Source organism: Salmo salar, chromosome 12 (genome assembly GCF_965601325.2).
Source record: "Salmo salar chromosome 12, fSalSal1, whole genome shotgun sequence".
Taxonomy (NCBI): domain Eukaryota; kingdom Metazoa; phylum Chordata; class Actinopteri; order Salmoniformes; family Salmonidae; genus Salmo; species Salmo salar.
The window spans coordinates 99,317,572-99,333,771 of record NC_138302.1 but is presented as its reverse complement, the minus strand read 5'-3'; the positions used below and the strand labels follow the sequence as shown (position 1 = coordinate 99,333,771).

The following is a 16,200-nucleotide window of genomic DNA, read 5'->3' as shown; positions in this document are numbered from 1 at the left end:
GCTAGCGCAAAGATATAGATTATGACATGGAGGGTGAGCCCAAGGCTGGGTAACTCAGTATCTGTGTGTGTGTGTGTGGGTGTGTATGTGTGGGTGTGTGGGTGAGTGAGTGTGTCTGTGTTACCAGTTATACTGTAATTCCTTTTACAGCAGACAGAGCAGAGGCCTCTGGATTGACACCAAGTGAAAGAAAAGCAGGGCCTCTCATTAGGCGCCTTAGTGAGTCATGAAAAGACCCAGCAACATAGGCTGCGTCCCAAAAGGCACCTCGTTCCCAACATAGTGCCCTATATAGGCCCTGGTCAGTAGTGAATTGGGTACAATTTGGGATGGGGCCCCCTAAAGAGAAAGAGAGAGAGAGAGAGAGAGAGAGAGAGAGAGAGAGAGAGAGAGACAGAGACAGAGACAGAGACAGAGACAGAGACAGAGACAGAGACAGAGACAGAGACAGAGACAGAGAGAAGAAGAAGACGACTGTCTCCAACCAGCCAAGAAACAAGCCCCTTCTGCCCCTTCAGACCTGCCATTCAGCCCAGACAAAGAGCTCAGGGACTGGGTGTAAGGCATGCACCTCTAATGGAAAACTCTGTTCTGGAACCCTCTCTCTCTCTCTCAATGAGGAGTGTCCCCCACCCATCCACATTCCCAATCCACTGACATAATGACAGGCTTTAGAACAGAGCCCTGCCTATACTGTGCAGACCAACCTGGGGTTTAAATACTATTTGTTTTTACCTCAATCACGTCATTAGCTCCGCTTGATTGACTTTTCCTGCCTTGGGGATTGGAACCAATGGAATGGAACCAATGGAATGGAACCAATGGAATGGAACAAATGGAATGGAACAAATGGAATGAAACCAATGGAATGGAACAAATGGAATGAAACCAATAGAATGGAACCAATGGAATGAAATCAATGGAATGAAACCAATGGAATAGAGATAGTTCCAAAAGAGCAAGCCCCACCCATACTGGCATTCCAGACAGAGACTCTCAGTGTGTTTGAAATAAAAACAGATACTATTTGAACCCAGCAGGGAGGTGACAGCGGCAGCCGAGAGTGACAGGCTTTAGAACAGAGTCCATAGACAAAGTGTCAGTGTCACTGAGCGATTCTACTCTGGCTGTTAGGCAGTGACTGGGGGTAGATCCTATCCTGTCTCTCCTTGGCATCATCCTAGCCTGGTCCGTAGGAGCAGGCTATAGATCACAGACAGATCTGGGACCAGTCTAACAATGGAGAAGAGATGCCTTCAGGGCCGCTACCCTGGGCAGCTGTCAATCACTCTCCCTGGCTTAGATTAACACAACAGATTTAGAAACCAGGTGTAAACAACAGCTCTATCTGGCAACAATGGAACCCAACTCGCCAGCAATTTTCTGACCAAAAAAACACATAACAAATAGCATACCAACTAAACTAAGAGACTTTCAAATGGGTTTATCTCAATTCAATTCAAATATTTTTTGTGCCCTGCTCAGTCCAAAATGTGAACCACCGTTCAAAAGTTTGGAGTCACATAGAAATGTCCTTGTTTTTGAAAGAAATGCAACTTTTCTGTCCATTAAAATTACATCAAATTGATCAGAAATACAGTGTAGACATTGTTAATGTTGTAAATTACTATTGTAGCTGGAAATGGCAGATTTTTATGGAGTATCTACATAGGCGCACAGAGGCCCATTATCAGCAACCATCACTCCTGGGTTCCAATGGCACGTTGTGTTAGCTAATCCAAATTAATAATTTTAAAAGGGTAATTGATCATTAGAAAACCCTTTTGCAATTATGTTAGCACAGCTGAAAACTGTTGTCCTGATTAAAGAAGCAATAAAACTGGCCTTCTTTAGACTAGTTGAGTATCTGGAGGGTCAGCATTTGTGGGTTCGATTACAGGCTCAAAATGGCCAGAAACAAAGAACTTTCTTCTGAAACTCGTCAGTCTATTCTTGTTCTGAGAAATGAAGGCTATGCCATGCAAGAAATTGCCAAGAAACTGAAGATCTTGTACAACGCTGTGTACTACTCCCTTCACAGAACAGCACAAACTGGCTCTAACCAGAATAGAAAGAGGAGTGGGAGGCCCCGATGCACAACTGAGCAAGAGGACAAGTACATTAGAGTGTCTAGTTGGTGAAACAGACGCCTCTCAAGTCCTCAACTGGCAGCTTCATTAAATAGTACCCACAAAACACCAGTCTCAACTTCAACAGAAAACCAGAACATTTTCAAGGAAAATTTTCAAGGAACAGAAACGGAAATGGGACCGAAAGTGATCCATACTGTTTCAGTACAGAACCGTTATTTTAAAAGCATGGGAACCGGTTAATAACGTTATTTTATGTTCCCACAAAAAAAAAAATGCAACAAAGCGCCTAGGCAAAGCCCTCAATCTGTCATTCAGAAATGTATTCCAGCGTCTGCCTGCAAGTTGAAAATCTTTACCAGTGACCGTGTTTAGAATACCTGCCCCCCCCCCCCCCCCCCCCCCCCGAAGCATAGGTTACTGTACTGACGTTACCGTAGGTTACTGTACTGATCTGACGTTACCATAGGTTACTGTACTGACGTACCATAGGTTACTGACCTGACATTACCATAGCTTACTGTACTGACGTTACCATAGCTTACTGTACTGACATTACCATAGCTTACTGTACTGACGTTACCATAGGTTACTGTACTGACGTTACCATAGCTTACTGTACTGACGTTACCATAGGTTACTGTACTGACATTACCATAGCTTACTGTACTGACGTTACCATAGCTTACTGTACTGACATTACCATAGCTTACTGTACTGACGTTACCATAGGTTACTGTACTGACGTTACCATAGGTTACTGTACTGACGTTACCATAGGTTACTGTACTGACATTACCATAGCTTACTGTACTGACGTTACCGTAGGTTACTGTGCTGACGTTACCATAGGTTACTGTACTGACGTTACCATAGGTTACTGTACTGACGTTACCGTAGGTTACTGTGCTGACGTTACCATAGGTTACTGTTCTGACGTTACCGTAGGTTACTGTGCTGACGTTACCATAGGTTACTGTTCTGACGTTACCGTAGGTTACTGTGCTGACGTTACCATAGGTTACTGTACTGATGTTACCATAGGTTACTGTACTGACGTTACCATAGGTTACTGTACTGACGTTACCATAGGTTACTGTACTGACGTTACCGTAGGTTACTGTGCTGACGTTACCATTGGTTACTGTACTGACGTTACCATAGGTTACTGTACTGACGTTACCGTAGGTTACTGTGCTGACGTTACCATAGGTTACTGTTCTGACGTTACCGTAGGTTACTGTGCTGACGTTACCATAGGTTACTGTTCTGACGTTACCGTAGGTTACTGTGCTGACGTTACCATAGGTTACTGTACTGATGTTACCATAGGTTACTGTACTGACGTTACCGTAGGTTACTGTGCTGACGTTACCATTGGTTACTGTACTGATGTTACCATAGGTTACTGTACTGACGTTACCATAGGTTACTGTACTGATGTTACCATAGGCTACTGTACTGATGTTACCATAGGTTACTGTACTGACCTGACGTTACCATAGGTTACTGTACTAGCTTGATTCATATAGGGAGAGTATAGGGAGAGAGATGTTTTATTAATTGATATTTAATTGGTTCCCGGTGTAGAGAACATAGACGCAGCTGTCTGGTATCTAACTTGTTCCTGTGGGTTTTTGGTTGCAAGTATGTTTCTTTAAACATGCAGGTGCATGTCATCTCCCTTTAGAAGTGTTTTTAAGAAATACAGCCCTAACCTTTTAAGCTCTGCCTGTCAGTTGCAATTGACCCGAGTAGGCTGGCTGTTCAACTTGTTTTGGTTTAGGTAGTGACTTCCTTTCTATGGAATCCTGATAGTTTTACATGGGTGTGAAAACATGAATGTGAATGATTTTCTTTTCTCCAGCAGCAGTCATGAAGGTTGCATCTTTTAATGTCCATAAACAGATGTAATAATGACTTCTCATCTCTTCCTGGGTTTCTCAGCGCTAAAGAACTTGGTACTGAACCCAGTACACACCAAGCCTGAGGACTCAAAAGAAGGAGCTGGATGAGCTTGAAGTCTTCCTGGAAATTTTAAATAAATGGAAGACTGATGTAAGTTCTGAGATAAGCCATTGACAGAGCTTAACACCCTTGGGTTTAGAAAGTAGACCTACATATGAGCCTTTGACAAGTAAAATACAAAACCAGCCACATGTTGATTTCAAGATACATTGCCTTGCAAAAGTATTCATCTCCCTTGGTGTTTTTTTCCTATTTTGTTGCATTACAACCTGTAATTTAAATGGATTTTTATGTGGATTTCATATAATGGACAAACACAAAATAATGAAGTGAAATTACATTTTTTAAGAATATGGCACCACAACAAACCTGCCAAGAGAGGGCCGCCCACCAAAACTCACAGACCAGGCACGGAGGGCATTAATCAGAGAGGCAATAAAGAGACCAAAGATAACCCTGAAGGAGCTGCAAAGCTCCACAGCGGAGATTGGAGAATCTGTCCATATGACCACTTAAAGCCGTACGCCCCACAGAGCTGGGTTTTATAGAAGTGTGGCCAGAAAAAAAGCCATTGCTTACAGAAAAAAATAAGCAAACCCGTTTGGTGTTTGCCAAAAGGCATGTGGGAGACTCCCCAAACATATGGAAGAAGGTACTCTGGTTAGATGAGACTAAAATGTGAGCTTTTTGGCCATCAAGGAAAATGCTATGTCTGGCGCAAACCCAACACCTCCCATCACCCAGAGAACACCATCCCCACAGTGAAGCATGGTGGTGGCAGCATAATGCTGTGGAGATGTTTTTCATTGGCAGGGACTGGGAAACTGGTCAGAATTGAAGGAATGATGGATGGCGCTAAATTCAGGGAAATTCTTGAGGGAAACCTGTTTCAGTCTTCCAGAGATTTGAGCCTGGGATGGAGGTTCACCTTCCAGCAGGACAATGACCCTATGCATACTGCTAAAGCAACACTCAAGTGGTTTAAGGGGAAACATTTAAATGTCTTGGAATGGCCTAGTCAAAGCCCAGACCTCAATCCTTCCTTCAGGACAGTGACCCTAAGCATACTGATAGCTTTGCCATGAAGAATGGGCCAAAATCCCCCAGTGGCTAGATGTGCCAAGCTTATAGAGACATACCCCAAGAGACTTGCAGCCTTAATTGCTGCAAAAGGTGGTTCTACAATGTATTGACTTTGGGGGGGTAAATAGTTATGTACGCTCAAGTTTTCCGTTTTTTTGTCTTATTTCTTGTTTGTTTCACAAAAATATTTTGCATCTTCAAAGCGGTAGGCATGTTGTGTAAATCAAATGATACAAACCCCCCAAAAAATCCATGTTAATTCCAGGTTGTAAGTCAACAAAATAGGAAAAATGCCAGGGGGGGGAATACTTTTGCAAGCCACTGTAACTCTATGTATGGGAATAATATTGTTCTTAAATCAAACTGCTCTCATAAAAACACTATCCTCATTCTGGATGACAAGTAAATACATTTGTTGTGTAATGTTTCACTTGTACCAGAACTTTATGATCCTAGGTGACTTTAACGCAGACGGGTCCTACGTTTCTAACAAGGACATGAAAACATCTGCAGTGACACATGTCCACTGGCTGATTAAAGATGACTGATACCACAGCAAACGAGAACACTTGACAGGTGGCTCACTGATTTCATTTATGAAATCACTTCTGCAGATAATTTGTTAATTTACGATTGTGATCGATGGGGATAACATGCTTGATGCCATCGTGCCAAAGTCTGCCAAAACCATTAAACTTCCAGAAGGCATATGGGCTTTCAGAAGATGAAAGTATGCACGTTAGACAATACAAGCCAAGTTCAAAGCTACTAGATGGTTTGATTACAATATTATAACTATACTGAAAAAAATATAAACGCAACATGTAAAGTGTTGGTCCCATGTTTTATGAGCTGAAATAAAAGATCCCAGAAAAAACGTTCCCTATGCACAAAAAGCTTATTTCTCTCAAATACTGGCACAAATTAGTTTACATCCCTGTTAGTGAGCATTTCTCCTTTGCCAAGATAATCCATCCATCGGACAGGTGTGGCATATCAAGAAGCTGATTAAACAGCATGATCATTACACAGGTGCACCTTGTGCTGGGGACAGCTCTGTCAGGGCCTCAGGGCCTCAGCTCAGTGTCAGGGCCTCAGCTCAGTGTCAGGGTCTCAGCTCAGTGTCAGGGCCTCAGCTCAGTGTCGGGGTCTCAGGGCCTCAGCTCAGTGTCAGGGCCTCAGCTCAGTGTCAGGGTCTCAGCTCAGTGTCAGGGCCTCAGCTCAGTGTCAGGGCCTCAGCTCAGTGTCAGGGTCTCAGGACCTGAGCTCAGTGTCAGGGTCTCAGGGCCTCAGCTCAATGTCAGGGTCTCAGCTCAGTGTCAGGGCCTCAGCTCAGTGTCAGGGTCTCAGGGCCTCAGCTCAGTGTCAGGGCCTCAGCTCAGTGTCAGGGTCTCAGGGCCTCAGCTCAGTGTCAGGGCCTCAGCTCAGTGTCAGGGCCTCAGCTCAGTGTCAGGGCCTCAGCTCAGTGTCAGGGTCTCAGGGCCTCAGCTCAGTGTCAGGGCCTCAGCTCAGTGTCAGGGTCTCAGGGCCTCAGCTCAGTGTCAGGGCCTCAGCTCAGTGTCAGGGCCTCAGCTCAGTGTCAGGGTCTCAGGGCCTCAGCTCAGTGTCAGGGCCTCAGCTCAGTGTCAGGGTCTCAGGGCCTCAGCTCAGTGTCAGGGCCTCAGCTCAGTGTCAGGGTCTCAGGACCTGAGCTCAGTGTCAGGGTCTCAGGGCCTCAGCTCAATGTCAGGGTCTCAGCTCAGTGTCAGGGCCTCAGCTCAGTGTCAGGGTCTCAGGGCCTCAGCTCAGTGTCAGGGCCTCAGCTCAGTGTCAGGGTCTCAGGGCCTCAGCTCAGTGTCAGGGCCTCAGCTCAGTGTCAGGGCCTCAGCTCAGTGTCAGGGCCTCAGCTCAGTGTCAGGGTCTCAGGGCCTCAGCTCAGTGTCAGGGCCTCAGCTCAGTGTCAGGGTCTCAGGGCCTCAGCTCAGTGTCAGGGCCTCAGCTCAGTGTCAGGGCCTCAGCTCAGTGTCAGGGTCTCAGGGCCTCAGCTCAGTGTCAGGGCCTCAGCTCAGTGTCAGGGTCTCAGGGCCTCAGCTCAGTGTCAGGGCCTCAGCTCAGTGTCAGGGTCTCAGGACCTGAGCTCAGTGTCAGGGTCTCAGGGCCTCAGCTCAATGTCAGGGTCTCAGCTCAGTGTCAGGGCCTCAGCTCAGTGTCAGGGTCTCAGGGCCTCAGCTCAGTGTCAGGGCCTCAGCTCAGTGTCAGGGCCTCAGGGCCTCAGCTCAGTGTCAGGGCCTCAGCTCAGTGTCAGGGCCTCAGCTCAGTGTCAGGGCCTCAGCTCAGTCTCAGGGCCTCAGCTCAATGTCAGGATCTCAGGGCCTCAGCTCAATGTCAGGGTCTCAGGGCCTCAGGGTCTCAAGGCCTCAGGTCAGTGTCAGGGCCTCATGGCCTCAGCTCAGTGACAGGGCCTCAGGGCTGCTAGATAAGCTACTTGACTGAGCGAGTGTGTGTGTGTCAGGGCCATAAGTAAGCTACTTGACTGTGTGTGTGTGTGTGTGTGTGTGTGTGTGTGTGTGTGTGTGTGTGTGTGTGTGTGTGTGTGTGTGTGTGTGTGTGTGTGTGTGTGTGTGTGTGTGTGTGTGTGTGTGTGTGTGTGTGTGTGTGTGTGTGTGTGTGTGTGTGTGTGTGTGTGTGTGTGTCAGGGCCAGTAGATAAGCTACTTGACAGAGCGTGTGTCCCTCATTCATCAGGCTGTTGTCAGCTTTGTCCCACACATGGCTTCTCCAACCCTCCATTCTACCAACAAAGCCATGCACTGTTACGGAAACAAAACTCTGGGATTGCTTCTCCTCTAGTATATTACATCACATATCAACCAGTGTCTTAGCGTCTTCTAGACACTGTCCTTGCTAATGAAGTAATCTGGATACACGCCCGAAGCGTAAATTCGCCTAAACTCTCTGCCTGTTGACGTCATCCATAGCTTTAGCCCAGCCTGAGTCAAAGACATCTCCTGAGGGTCTGGAATCCAACTAAAGTCACTGCCCACACACACACACACACACACACACACACACACACACACACACACACACACACACACACACACACACTGCACCTTTACCTCCTACACGCACTCCAGTTACAGTCAGGATGCTCTCGATGGTGCAGTTGTAGAACTTTTTGAGGATCTGAGGACCCATGCCAAATCCTTTCAGTATCCTGAGGGGGAATAGGTTTTGTCGTGCCCTTTTCACGACTGTCATGGTGTGCTTGGACCATGTTAGTTTGTTGGTGATGTGGACACCAAGGAACTTGAAGCTCTCAACCTGCTCCATTGCAGCCCTGTCGATGAGAATGTGGGCGTGCTCGGCTCTCCTTTTTCTGTAGTCCACAATCATCTCCTTTGTCTTAATCACGTTAAGGGAGAGGTTGTTATGCTGGCACCACACTGCCAGGTCTCTGACCTCCTCCCTATAGACTGTCTCATCGTTGTCGGTGATCAGGCCTACCACCGCTGTGTCATCGGCAAACTTAATGATGGTGTTGGAGTCGTGCATGGCCATTTAGTCATGGTTGAACAGGGAGTACAGGACAGGACTGAGCACGCACACCTGAGGGGCCCCTTTGTTGAGGATCAGCATGGTGTGGTATTACCTACCCTTATGACCTGGGGGGCGGCCCGTCAGGAAGGCCAGGATCCAGTTGCAGACGGAGGCGTTTAGTCCCAGGGTCCTTTGCTTAGTGATGAGCTTCGAGGGCACTATGGTTTTGAACGCTGAGCTGTAGTCAATGAATGTTCCTTTTGTCCAGGTGGGAAAGGGCAGTGTGGAGTTCAATAGAGATTGTGTCATCTGTGGATCTGTTTGGGCGGTATGCAAAATGGAGTGGGTCTAGGGTTTCTGGAATAACGGTGTTGATGTGAGCCATGACCAGCCTTTCAAAACATTAATTCATTGTTCAGCAGTCTTATGGCTTGGAGTTAAAAGCTGTTAAGGAGTCTTTTGGACCTAGACTTGGTGCTCCGGTACCGCTTGCCGTGCGGTAGCAGAGAGAACAGTCTATGACTTGGGTGACTGGAGTCTTTGACAATTTTTTGGGCCTTCCTCTGACACCGCTTACTATATAGGTCCTGGATGGCAGGAAGCTTGGCCCCAGTGATGTACTGGGCCGTACGGACTACCCTCCCTGCGTGTAAATGAGAGCTTTACAAGGAATAGTAGTCTTCCCACAAAACCCTCTTTTCATGTTATGCTGGAATTCTCCAAGTCAACGACCCTGCTAAATCACTGGGAGATTATGTAGAACCTGCTAAATCACTGGGAGATTATGTAGAACCTGCTAAATCACTGGGAGATTATGTAGAACCTGCTAAATCACTGGGAGACTATGTAGAACCTGCTAAATCACTGGGAGACTATGGAGAACCTGCTAAATCACTGGCAGACTATGTAGAACCTGCTAAATCACTGGGAGATTATGTAGAACCTGCTAAATCACTGGGAGATTATGTAGAACCTGCTAAATCACTGGGAGATTATGTAGAACCTGCTAAATCAGTGGGGGACTATGGAGAACCTGCTAAATCACTGGGAGATTATAGAGAACCTGCTAAATCACTGGGAGATTATAGAGAACCTGCTAAATCACAGGGAGATTATGGAGAACCTGCTAAATCACTGGGAGATTATAGAGAACCTGCTAAATCACTGGGAGATTATAGAGAACCTGCTAAATCACTGGGAGATTATGGAGAACCTGCTAAATCACTGGGGGACTATGGAGAACCTGCTAAATCACTGGGAGATTATAGAGAACCTGCTAAATCACAGGGAGATTATGGAGAACCTGCTAAATCACTGGGGGACTATGGAGAACCTGCTAAATCAGTGGGAGATTATGGAGAACCTGCTAAATCACTGGGAGATTATGTAGAACCTGCTAAATCACTGGGAGATTATAGAGAACCTGCTAAATCACTGGGGTACTATGGAGAACCTGCTAAATCACTGGGGGACTATGGAGAACCTGCTAAATCAGTGGGAGATTATGGAGAACCTGCTAAATCACTGGGAGATTATGGAGAACCTGCTAAATCACTGGGGGACTATGGAGAACCTGCTAAATCACTGGGAGATTATAGAGAACCTGCTAAATCACTGGGAGATTATGGAGAACCTGCTAAATCAGTGGGAGATTATAGAGAACCTGCTAAATCAGTGGGAGATTATAGAGAACCTGCTAAATCACAGGGAGATTATAGAGAACCTGCTAAATCACTGGGAGACTATGTAGAACCTGCTAAATCACTGGGAGACTATGGAGAACCTGCTAAATCAGTGGGAGACTATGGAGAACCTGCTAAATCAGTGGGAGACTACAGTATGGAGAAGTATGCATCAGGAGTGTTTCACGTTGAGATAAAACCTCATAGAGAGAGACAGAGGGCTGATTAACACAGAGAGGCTGCTGCCTACATACAGACTTGAAATCACTGGCCATTCTAACAAATGGATCACTAGTCACTTTATTAATGCCACTTTAATAATGATGTTTACATATCTTGCATTACTCATCCCAGATGTATATACTGTATTTTATACCATCTATTGCATCTCGTCAGTCATGGCCCATCCATATATTTATATGTACATATTCTTATTCCATCCCTTTACTTAGATTTGTGTGTATTAGGTAATTGTTGTGGAATTGTTAGATTACTTGTTAGATATTACTGCACTGTCAGAACTAGAAGCACAAGCATTTCGCTACACTCGCATTAACATCTGCTAACCATGTGTATGTGACCAATAACATTTGATTTGATTAATGGCATTCTCATAGCATCATCTGTCTGATCTGTCTCCATTAGAAAACAACAAGGCCCTTAATTAATAGCACTGACAAAAACGACGACAAGCTGTGGACTCATCATTCTACATTCTTCACATTATCTGTTTAAGATTAAACAGTGTGTAAATCGTTTAGTGTTAGGACCAACCCTGGCCGGAGGCCCTGTAATTCTCTCACAGCACAGATCTGACCCCTGTAAATCTATTGAGTTAAAGTATGGCTTCGGCCCGTATGGTATCGCTTGTTGAATTCTGCAGCCTGAGTCTCTGTAGCTTTATCTCCATCTTGAAACACAGCAAGGATCAGATAGAGGGCCATTCAAAGACTTACAAAGGGTAATCTCAGTAATCTGTTGGTATAAGGAATTGATCCCCTATCTGCCACTAGTTTAGAGCACTTTAGTTCCTCAAATCAACAGAGAGCAAAAGTCCCTCAATTAACCATAATACAGACAAAGTGTTATTACCCTTTGTCATTACGGTTGATCTATGTCACACACACACACAGACACAATTCTGGTTGATCCCACTCTGGGGTATAAAGTCCCCTCTCTACCCTCCTCTACCCCTCCAACCCCAGGGTTACAGTTAAGGACAAGCAAATCGCTCTCTGGAAATGCTTTGGATAACTCTTGGAAATTACTTTGATTTATAATTAGGTTTCTGGAACAACAGTAAAGCTACAGTAAAGCTACAGTGGAGTTACAGTAAAGCTACAGTGGAGCTACAGTGGAGCTACAGTAAAGCTACAGTAAAGCTACAGTGGAGTTACAGTAAAGCCACAGTGGAGCTACAGTGGAGTTTACAGTGGAGCTACAGTAAAGCTACAGTAAAGTGGAGCTACAGTGGAGCTACAGTAAAGCTACAGTGGAGCTACAGTAAAGCTACAGTAAAGCTACAGTGGCGTTACAGTAAAGCTACAGTAAAGCTACAGTGGAGCTACAGTAAAGCTACAGTAAAGCTACAGTAAAGCCACAGTAAAGCCACAGTAAAGCTACAGTAAAGCTACAGTGGAGCTACAGTGGAGCTACAGTAAAGCTACAGTAAAGCTACAGTGGAGTTACAGTAAAGTGGAGCTACAGTGGAGCTACAGTAAAGCGACAGTGGAGCTACAATGAAGCTACAGTGGAGCTACAGTGGAGCTACATTGGAGCTACAGTAAAGCTACAGTGGAGCTACAGTGAAGCTACAGTAAAGCTACAGTGGAGCTACAGTAAAGCTACAGTAAAGCTACAGTGGAGTTACAGTAAAGTGGAGCTACAGTGGAGCTACAGTAAAGCTACAGTAAAGCTACAGTGGAGCTAGAGTGGAGCTACAGTAAAGCTACAGTAAAGCTACAGTGGAGTTACAGTAAAGCCACAGTGGAGCTACAGTGAAGCTACAGTGGAGCTACAGTAAAGCTACAGTGGAGCTACAGTGGAGCTACAGTGGAGCTACAGTAAAGCTACAGTGGAGCTACAGTGAAGCTACAGTGGAGCTACAGTGGAGCTACATTGGAGCTACAGTAAAGCTACAGTGGAGCTACAGTGAAGCTACAGTGGAGCTACAGTGGAGCTACATTGGAGCTACAGTAAAGCTACAGTGGAGCTACAGTGAAGCTACTGTAAAGCTACAGTGGAGCTACAGTAAATATACAGTAAAGCTACAGTGGAGCTACAGTGAAGCTACAGTAAAGCTACAGTGAAGCTACAGTAAAGCTACAGTGGAGCTACAGTAAAGCTGCTGTAAAGTACAGTTGAAGTCGTAAGTTTACATACACCTTAGCCAAATACATTTAAACTCAGTTTTCACAATTCCTGACATTTAATTCTAGGAATAATTCCCTGTCTTAGGTCAGTGAGGATCACCACTTTACTTTAAGATTGTGAAATGTCAGAATAATAGTAGAGAGAATGGTTTATTTCAGCTTTTATTTCTTACATCACATTCCCAGTGGGTTAGAAGTTTACATACACTCAATTAGTATTTGGTAGCATTGCCTTTAAATTGTTTAACTTGGGTCAAACATTTTGGGTAGCCTTCCACAAGCTTCCCACAATAAGTTGGGTGTTTTTTGGCCCATTCCTCCTGACAGAGCTGGTGTAACTGAGTCAGGTTTGTAGGCCTTCTTGCTCGCACAAGCTTTTCAGTTCTGCCCACAAATCTTATTTTGGATTGAGGTCAGGGTTTTGTGATGGCCACTCCAATACCTTGATTTTGTTGTCCTTAAGCCATTTTGTCACAACTTTGGAAGTATGCTTGGGGTCATTGTCCATTTGGAAGACCCATTTGTGACCAAGCTTTAACTTCCTGACTGATGTCTTGAGATGTTGCTTCAATATAACCACATAATTTTTCTTCCTCATGATGTCATCTATTATGTGAAGTGCACCAGTCCCTCCTGCAGCAAAGCACCCCCCACAACATGATAATGCCACCCCCGTGCTTCACGGTTGGGATGGTGTTCTTCGGTTTGCAAGCCTCCCCCTTTTTCCTCCAAACATAACGATGGTCATTATGGCCAAACAGTTCTATTTTTGTTTCATCAAACCAGAGGACTTTTCTTTAAAAAGTATGATCTTTGTCTCCATGTGCAGTTGCAAACCGTAGTCTAGCTTTTTGGTGGCGGTTTTGGAGCAGTGGCTTCTTCCTTGCTGAGCGGCCTTTCAGGTTATGTCGATATAGGACTTGTTTTACTGTGGATATCGATACTTTTGTACCTGTTTCCTCCAGCATGTTGTTCTGGGATTGTAAACTTGTGACTTACAAGAATTATGATACAGTGAATTATAAGTGAAATAATCTGTCTGTAAACAATTGTTGGAAAAACTGCAGTTTGTTAACAAGAAATTTGTGGAGAGGTTGAAAAACGAGTTTTAATGACGCCAACCTAGGTGTATGTAAACTTCCGACTTCAACTGTATAAAGTATGCACATTTCTACAGTACACACTTTACACGTGAAAGATACTTCACCACTTTTTAAATTATTGTCTGTACTTTTTACCACTTTTCTTCTCCCCAATTGGTAGTCACAGTCTTGTCCCATCGCTGCAACTCCCCTACGGACTCGGAAGAGGCGAAGGTCGAGAGCCATATGTCCTCCGATACACAACCCTGCTGGTTTAACCCGGAAGCCAGCCGCACCAATGTTTCAAATGAAACACCATTCAGCTGGCGACCGAAGTCAGCATGCATGCACCCGGGCCTGCCACAAGGAGTCGCTAGAGCACGATGGGACAAGGAAATCCCGGCCGGCCAAACCCTCCCCCAACCCGGATGACGCTGGGCCAATTGTGCGCTGCCTCATAGGTCTCCCAGTCACGGCCGGCTATGATACAACCTGGGATCGAACCCAGGTCTGTAGTGACGCGTCAAGCACTGCGATGCAGTGCCTTAGACTGCTGTGCCACTCTCCAAGTATTCAGACCCTTTACTCAGTACTTTGTTGCAGCGATTACAGCCACGAGTCTTCTTGGGTATGACGCTACAAGCTTGGCACACACCGTCATTGTAAATAAGAATTTGTTCTTAACTGACTTTCCTAGTTACATAAAGGTAAAAAAAATAAAAATATCCTCTCAAGCTCTGTCAAGTTGGTATTTTCAGGTCTCTCCAGAGATGTTCGACGGGTTCAAGTTCGGGGTTTGGCTGGGCCATTCAAGGACATTCAGAGACTTGCCCCGAAAGCACTCCTGCATTGAATTGTGTTCCTCAGACTTCCTGAACCACATCCGCTGCAATGCTTTGTGGTTGGCTATTGTATTCTAGTCTGGCTGACTTCATAGTCTGTAAGGGGTCTTTGATGTTGTCGCCACAATGTGTCAATAATGAAGAGGCCTGTGCTTTATACTGGGTTGGCTTCTGTTTCTTTCTCAGTCCAACAACAGCCACACACAGCCCAGAACGCCGCCCCCTTCCATTACAACGGTTGGATTTTCAAATCCAAACAATGAGAGGTCTCAACCCCCAGAGGAAAATATATTTTTTTGAGAGAACCAATCAAACCTGTCATACAATTTCTGAGTTGTAACAGCAGCATACCCTAGCCCGCATCACACACTACACTGTGTACAGTGAGCTCTATTGCCTTACAGCAGCTCATTTCAGACAACTCGATAGATTACTCAGCCTTCCCTACAGACAAACACCGTTGTCTTATGATTCCCACATGGCTGTGTGAAGATAGGCTACCAAGCATCAGAGAGAAGGTGTTTAGTCATGGACAATGGAAAGGAGTAGTTAGTTAGAAATAGGAAGTAGGAATGAATGGGAACAATGCAGTGGGGTCTCTCTCTCTCTTTCAATGAATGTCTTTGTGCAGAAATTAGACATCCTTAAATAAAGCTCTCTCTCTGGGATTGAATGTCCCGGGAATACCAAATTAACTACTGTGAATTTTTTTATTTATTTTACCTTTATTTAACTAGGCAAGTCAGTTAAGAACAAATTCTTATTTACAACAACGGCCTAGGAACAGTGGGTTAACTGCCTTGCTCATGGGCAGAACGACAGATTTGTACCTCGTCAGCTCAGGGATTCGATCCAGCAACCTTTTGGTTACTGGCCCAGCCCTCGAACCACTAGGCTACCTGCTGGTTACTGGCCCAGCCCTCTAACCACTAGGCTACCTGCTGGTTACTGGCCCAGCGCTCTAACCACTAGGCTACATGCTGGTTACTGGCCCAGCCCTCTAACCACCAGGCTACCTGCTGGTTACTGGCCCAGCGCTCTAACCACTAGGATACCTGCTGGTTACTGGCCCAGCCCTCTAACCACTAGGCTACCTGCTGGTTACTGGCCCAGCGCTCTAACCACTAAGCTACCTGCTGGTTACTGCCCCAGCCCTCTAACCACCAGGCTACCTGCTGGTTACTGGCCCAGCGCTCTAACCACTAGGATACCTGCTGGTTACTGGCCCAGCCCTCGAACCACTAGGATACCTGCTGGTTACTGGCCCAGCCCTCTAACCACTAGGCTACCTGCTGGTTACTTGCCCAGCGCTCTAACCACTAGGCTACCTGCTGGTTACTGGCCCAGCGCTCTAACCACTAGGCTACCTGCTGATTACTGGCCCAGCGCTCTAACCACTAGGATACCTGCCGCTCTAACCACTACACTACCTGCTGCCCCACTGAATACCCTCACTGGGATCAATTTAATTAGATGGGCTTTGTGTGTTAGTGACAGAGCCCAGACATGAACCCGGTCGAACATCTATGACAGAGCCCAGACTTGAACCCGGCCGAACATCTC

General features: G+C 45.7%; 1 protein-coding gene across 1 annotated transcript in view; it reads right to left on the bottom strand.

Moving 5' to 3' along the window:
- The window catches only part of LOC106566214 (semaphorin-3D), a 141,121-nt gene that overhangs the window by 100,562 nt on the left and 24,359 nt on the right, over window positions 1–16,200 (bottom strand). The window lies entirely within an intron of this gene.